Below are 7,010 nucleotides of genomic sequence, written 5' to 3' on the forward strand. Positions count from 1 at the left end.
TAAATCAGAGGGGTCCATGAAACAAAAGCAATTCAATTAACACGCATGCCTTTTTCTGATACTGAGATCAGAGAGATACTTCCCTAGGGATTTGCCATAGGAAGAGCAGTATGTAGTATAAAAGCAACAAATACCTCAGGGATGTTTCTTATACTATCTCTCATTGCATGATGATGGCATCTTGCCAAAAAGCAATTCTGTAAATGCTCTTGTAGTAGGAGGTGGTAAAATTATGTGGTCTGGACTGCTAGTACACTTACACTATGGGTTAATTTATGGATAGCTATTAGAGCATTTAGAGATATGAGTGCAGTGCTTACCACTCAGAAATTTTCCCATAAATATTATGTCTCTCAACTTGCTTTTCATAAATATTGAGTTGTAGCAGATTTGAGGTTATACATCCTGACAAGCAATTGGATTGTGACCATTCCATATTAATGATGAAGTGCAGACTGACAGTGGGTAGCAGTCAGCTGATCTGGGGAAAAGAATAAACGTGACTTGTGAAAGCTCAGGTAGCTAAGAAGGAAATATATCATGATAAGGAAACAACAACAACCAAAAAAACTTAACACTGCACAGAAATGGCCTAAGCACATACAAAAGGGCAGGTATACATTTCTCCTCCCAAAAGTTACAAAATAAAGAAATATATTCTCAAGATCTTTTAAAATTTTGTTTTATTTTATTTTTGCTGTTGTTGTCCAAGGTTTATTGAAGATATTACAGCACAGCAGAAAGATTCAAACAGCTCCGGTGTTGTTTTGAAATTCATCCCAACTGCAGGCTGACTGACCTGCAAGTTGGACTGGCTTCCAGAGTCCAAGAGTTTCAACATCTCCTTAGTGTCGGGATCTACCTCGATGATTTCCTGATCCAGGGCTGAAACCTCGGGCATGTAAGTCTCCCTCCTTTCTCTCTCCTCCTCTTGCAACTTGATGGAGATGCCTCTCATCGGGCCGTTGAATCCGCTTCATCAGATGTGTGACATAGCCTGGATCTCGTTGCGGAGCTTCTTGCTGGGGATGATGGCAGTCTCCTCGCACACGTGCTTATTGGTGTGGAGGTCCTTCCCCAGGCGCAGGTAGTACTTCTCGATGACTGGGACTGCCTTCTTCACGGCTTTGGTGTGAACGCGGCCCACGCTGGCGGGTATAGTACTAAAATTTTGTTTTAATTCCACTGGAGTTAACATACAGTGCTGCATTAGTTTCAGGTGTACAGTGTAGCTATCTAACAATCCCGACTTCACCTGGTGCTCATCAAGTTAAGTGTACTATTCATCTCCTTCCCCTACTACCCCCATCCCCTACCCATCCTCCCTCTGGTGACCATCTGTTTGTTTTCTACAGTTAAGAGGTTTGTCTCTTTTTCTTCCTTTGTTCACTTGTGTTCTTTAATTCCAACCATGAGTGAAATCACATGGTATTCGCTTTTTCTCTGATTGACTTATTTCACTTAGCATTATACCTTCTAGCTCCATCCATGTCATGACTAATGGCAAGATTTCATTTTTCTTGTGTGTGTATATATATACACACGCACAATATTCCACTGTGTGGTGTGTGTGTGTGTGTGTGTGTGTGTGTGTGTATACTACATCTTCATCCATTCATCAATGGATGGATGCTTGGGCTGCTTCCATAATTTTGCTCTTGTAGATTATGCTGCAATAAACATGGGATGCATACATCCTTTTAAATTAGTGTTTTTGTATTTTTTTGGTAAATAGCTGATCATAATGATCTCGATACCAAGATCTTAATGAGCACCAAACATTGGCCCCTGGACCTAACACATTCTACATTTTTTATGCTGGGATACTGTTTTAGGGAATAAAGAAGACATTTAAAATTAGAAAATTTCACAAAAACATCTAGCTTCCATAATGTATTAGAACATACAGTTTAGAAAAATATTTCTAGTTTCTTTAATATATTAGAAAATATGGCCACAGTCAATTCACAATATTTTATGATAGAATTTTGCTGCAGTTATGCATAGTTTGTCTCATTTAGATGGTACATGTTGTATCATGAGCCCTTGTAGAGATTTGCTTTCATGGCTCCTACCAAAAACATAGCTCAATAAATGCAAACTTGGAATATTTTTTAATATTTTATTTGATATATACTATCTATACAATAAATCGCACATAGAATGTGTTTGTCCATTTCACTGTTAATACATATTTTAATTGATTCAAGGTTGTGTCTCTAAATAATTAAGACACTTTAAACGTTAATCTACATGTCTGTTGATGGCATATGGACTCATTTCCATTAGGTAGATTCCTAGAAGTTACACTGGTGTCTTAGGATATGTTTAGTAGACATGGCCATTTTTCCTAAAAAAAAAAAAAAAAAAAAAAAAAAACCCAGATTGCTAGGAGTGTTTGAGAGTTTGTTTCTCATCTGTTATTGACAATTTGTTTACATATTAATTCTTAGTCTATTTCTGTAGGTATATAAGGGTATCTCACTTTGATTTTTCACTTAAAAATCACTGATAACAAAAAACACAAAGTCCTTTGTCATATCATTATGAGAATGAGGCATTATCTTCATTGAATTCCTGTTCAAAAACTATTACATATTTTTTAGTGAGACTGCCCTCTTTTTCTTACGGATTTGAAGGTGGTTTTTTTTTTTATTATTATTTATGATAGTCACAGAGAGAGAGAGAGAGGCAGAGACACAGGCAGAGGGAGAAGCAGGCTCCATGCACCGGGAGCCCAACGTGGGACTCGATCCCCGGTCTCCAGGATCGCGCCCTGGGCCAAAGGCAGGTGCTAAACCGCTGCGCCACCCAGGGATCCCCAAGGTCTTCTTTCTATATATCAGATGCAAGCCATTGTATGATATATGAAAATTATTTGGGGAACAAAAGTCATTAATTTTAATGATGTCAAATTTATTCAATAAAATGTTCATGTAAGTTTAATGTGATTTCATGGCTTTGATAAATTTGTGCTTATTTCAGGATTATGAAAATATTCTGTAATATTATCATCAATAAGTTTTATGGTTCTACTTTTCACATTCAGGACAGCAATCCATCTGGAATTGATATTTGTTTATGCTGTAAGGTATTTTTCAAGATCTTTTTTCTTCTATGTATCAGTTAAATCCAGCACCATTTATTAAAAGATGATTCTTTCTCCAAACACATCTCAGTGACAGCTTTTTAAACCCAGTGGCCATATTTGTATTGAAATGTGTCAGAAATCTATTTTTTCCCATTAGGTGGTTTGTCTATTCTGTCACCTTACCAATTTGTTTTACTTCTTGTGGCATTATAATGAGTCTTGATGTCTGATGGTATGTGCTCTCCAATTTTTATCTTCTTTAAGATTATATGGGTTTTTCTTGACACTTTTCATTTTCCTACAATTTGAAGAATCAGCTTTCAATTTTGACAAAGATGTCTATTAATACTACTGGTAAATTTGGCCAGTTATGAGATGTTTAGCAATATTGAGTCATTCAAATCCTGAACATATATTTCTATCTAATTAGATCATCTTTAATTTATCTAATAAATGTTAGATACCTTTGGACTAACAGAATTTTAGATGTATTCCTAGGTACTTGATATTTTCTATTATTTTTATAAGTGACTGCTTTTCAAATTTTATCCTTTAATTATTTGGCACACAACTTTGTTTTATTCAAGAAGTTTGTTGGCAAAATTCATTTGTTATGTTTAATATTTTATCTTCAGATTCTTTGGATTTTTCTACATAAAAAGAAAGTAAATAAAAAGATTTCCATTTTATTCTTCAGATAATTTCAATTGTGTTTCTTTTTCTTTTCTTACTAAAGTTCTAGAGCTTTGGATGAAGTGGTAATGAGGAATATTTTTATATCATCTCTCATTTCAAAGGTAAAGCCTTAACTATTTCACCATTAAGCATAAAATTCACTGGTGCTAGTTTTAAGAAATATTTATGAGTTATATTTTTATGAGTTTTTTTCCTGAATGTGTCTTGTATTTTACCAGATGACTTTGTGTTTCTATTTGAGATGGTCATGCAATTTTTCTTTTTCACCACATTAAATGAAGAAATAATTGAGTTTTGAAAGTAATCTCTTTTTTTAAGATTTTATTTATTCATGAGAGACACACACACACAGAGAGAGAGAGAGAGAGAGAGAGAGAGAGAGACATAGGCAGAGGGAGAAGCAGGCTCCCTGCAGGGAGCCCTATGTGGGACTCCACCCTGAGAACCTGAAGTCATGATCTGAGCTAAAGGCAGACCACTCAACCACTGAGCCACCCAGGCATCAGTTATAAGATTATAACACCAGTTTGAGTTTATACCAACTTAATTTTAATAACATGCAAAGACTGCTCCTTTAACTTTTCTATCCCTACTCCTTTCAGTTGTTGATGTCACAAAATCACATATTCATAACTTGTTTCTTAAAAGACTAATAATGTTAATGCATTCATCTCTAATTATGTAGAAAACTATGAGTTATAAACTAAATTTATAATAATACTACCTTTTAGACTAGTACTTATTTTATTTTTTTAATGTTTTGGTCTGTTAAATCATGTAGAAAACAAAAAGTTAAGTTACATACCCTCATTACAACATACTAGCTTTTGAAATTGCCCATTTATTTACTTTTACTGAAAACTTTATTTCTCTATATGGCTTAAATTTACTGGCTAGTGTCCTTTCAACCTGAAGGATCTCCTTCTAGCATTTTTGCAGGGCAGAGCTAATTTGTTTATGTGAGAATATCTTTATTTTTTCTCATTTTTTAAAATTTTTTCTCATTTTGGATGACCATTTTGCTGGATATAGGATTCTCAGTTAATATTTTTCTTTCAGCATTTTGTATCTATCAACTCACTGCCTTTTGGTCTCCCAAGTTTTTGATGAGAAATATGTTGACAATCTTACTGAGGATCCTTTGTATGAGATGATTCATTTCTTGGCTGTCCTTCTAAAATTTAAAATTCTCTCTGTCATAGTCTTTTAACGGTTTGATTACCATGTGTCTTATTGTGGGTCTCTTTGGCTCAATCTACTTGCAGTTCAATGAGCTTCTTGGATGTCAATATTCACATATCTTTCAAATTTGGGAGGCTTTCAGATATTTCAAATACTGTGTTTCTCATCTGTTTTCAAATATTGTGTTTCTTCCTCACATATCTTTGTGGGACTCCCATGATGCATATATTGGTCTACTTGATGGTATCCCACATGTTTCTTGGGCTCTATTCACTTTTCTTTAGTTTTTTTTCTTTCTATTCCTCAGACTTGATACTTTTCATTGTCCTATCTTCACATTCACTGTTTCTTCTCTTACATGCTCAAATAAATCTGCCTTTGAATCTCTTCAGCAAATTTTTCATATCAGTCACTACACTTCTTAGCTCTAGAATTTCTTCTTGGTTTATTTTATGTTTTCTATTACTTCAGTGTTATCTCCATCTTGTTCATACATTATTTCTTGACTTTCTCCATGGCTTCCTTTAGTTCTTTGAGTATCTTTAAGAAAATTGTTTTAAAGTTTTTGTCTAGTAGATTCACTAACAGGTCTTTTTGAGGGACAGTTTATGTTGGTTTGTTTTTTCCTTTGAGTGGATCATAATTTGCTAGTTCTTTGTATGCCTTGAGATTTTAGGTTTAAAACTAGACATTTGAATCTAATAATGTGGTAACTCTGGAAATCAGATCCTCTCATCCCTACCTTCCCTAGGGTTTGCTGTGGGTTTTGTTTGTTTCATTGTTGTAGACTCTCTCTGTGCTGAGGATCAGGATCAAGTGTAAAGGTAATGTCTTCTCATCTTTTCTGAGCCTGTGTTTTCCCATTGTCATGCACAAAGTCTTTCTAATTTCCCCTGCATATGCAGTGTCTTTTGAATGTGCTAGTCTTCAATGTCTGGCTCCCAAAGGAGAAAAAGAAAAATGAAGATGGAGGGAATATGCTGACCCTTTAAGTCCTATGAAAGTCACTTTAAATACTCTGGAAGGGAGAAGGGCTTGCAACAATGGGAGGAGGTTCAACAACAGTGGTTGCCCCCTGTGTCAGTCTGCATGTCTGATAACAATCAGTTATCGGATTTCCAATATTTGGAGGGCAGTGCCCTTTTTTCCCATCCTGGCTCCCACATGCTCTGTGCAGCTGACCCTGAAACATGTATGTAATTGCCTGTGGTAGGAGACAGGTAGCTACTATTGTGCTGAAAACTGAACAATCCATTTAACTGCAACTTGCCACCTACGCTTTCCACTGGAAGAAGTAAGCCAGAGTTCCAAAATAGTTACAGCAGACAGGTTCTACCAGTGCAATTGTTGTCTAGGTAGGGAGACAGATTTCTGCTGCTTTCCACTGCATGGCCCTAGAGTTACTTCAAACAATTTTCTTAAAGTTCTTTTTTGTTTTCTTCTTTCTCAGATACTGAAAATAATATGTTCCAATGTCCTATTTTGTTTTCACATCTATTGACTTTACTTTTTGTTTTTGTCAGTTTTTACTTTCTTAGGCATGTTCAGTGATTGATTTAACATGTACTGACTCAGCTGTGGGAAAGGTTGCATTTCTGTTAGGGCTCCGTTTACCTCTAAATAATTTCCACTACTAGAGCTTCATCACCTGAAACTGTTATGCATATTAGAGATTGAGACTATAACCAGGGCATTACCTGCTGCAGAAATCTTAACTCTAAGCTTTCAACTCTGCTTTTCAGAGACTTTTTGCTTTGTCCCTTAGCCTCAGGTCCCAAATAACTTCTGAAATTACCATTTTGAGGGAAAAACTGGCAGACTTAAACCTCAATTCACCATTCAGAATTCTGGCTCCTTAATGCTTAATGTGTCATTGTTACTGCTATTGTATTCTCTCCAGCCTTTGATGATTATTGAAAGCTATGCTGATTTAGTCACTTTTTATTTTAATGCCTTTGCCCAAATTGTGGGAATATTAGTCTCTTGCCTTGTGCATAGAAATAGCCAATGTTCTTAAGGAAAAGTGACAGCAGAGTTGTTT

The 7,010-nt window shown here is 35.5% G+C and overlaps 1 pseudogene; it reads right to left on the reverse strand.

Moving 5' to 3' along the window:
* Positions 1–688: 688 nt before the first annotated feature.
* Positions 689–1,210, reverse strand: LOC140631691 (small ribosomal subunit protein eS17-like; annotated as a pseudogene).
* Between the last annotated feature and the right edge of the window lie 5,800 nt (positions 1,211–7,010).

The sequence above is a fragment of the Canis lupus genome, chromosome 4, assembly GCF_048164855.1.
Source record: "Canis lupus baileyi chromosome 4, mCanLup2.hap1, whole genome shotgun sequence".
Classification (NCBI taxonomy): domain Eukaryota; kingdom Metazoa; phylum Chordata; class Mammalia; order Carnivora; family Canidae; genus Canis; species Canis lupus.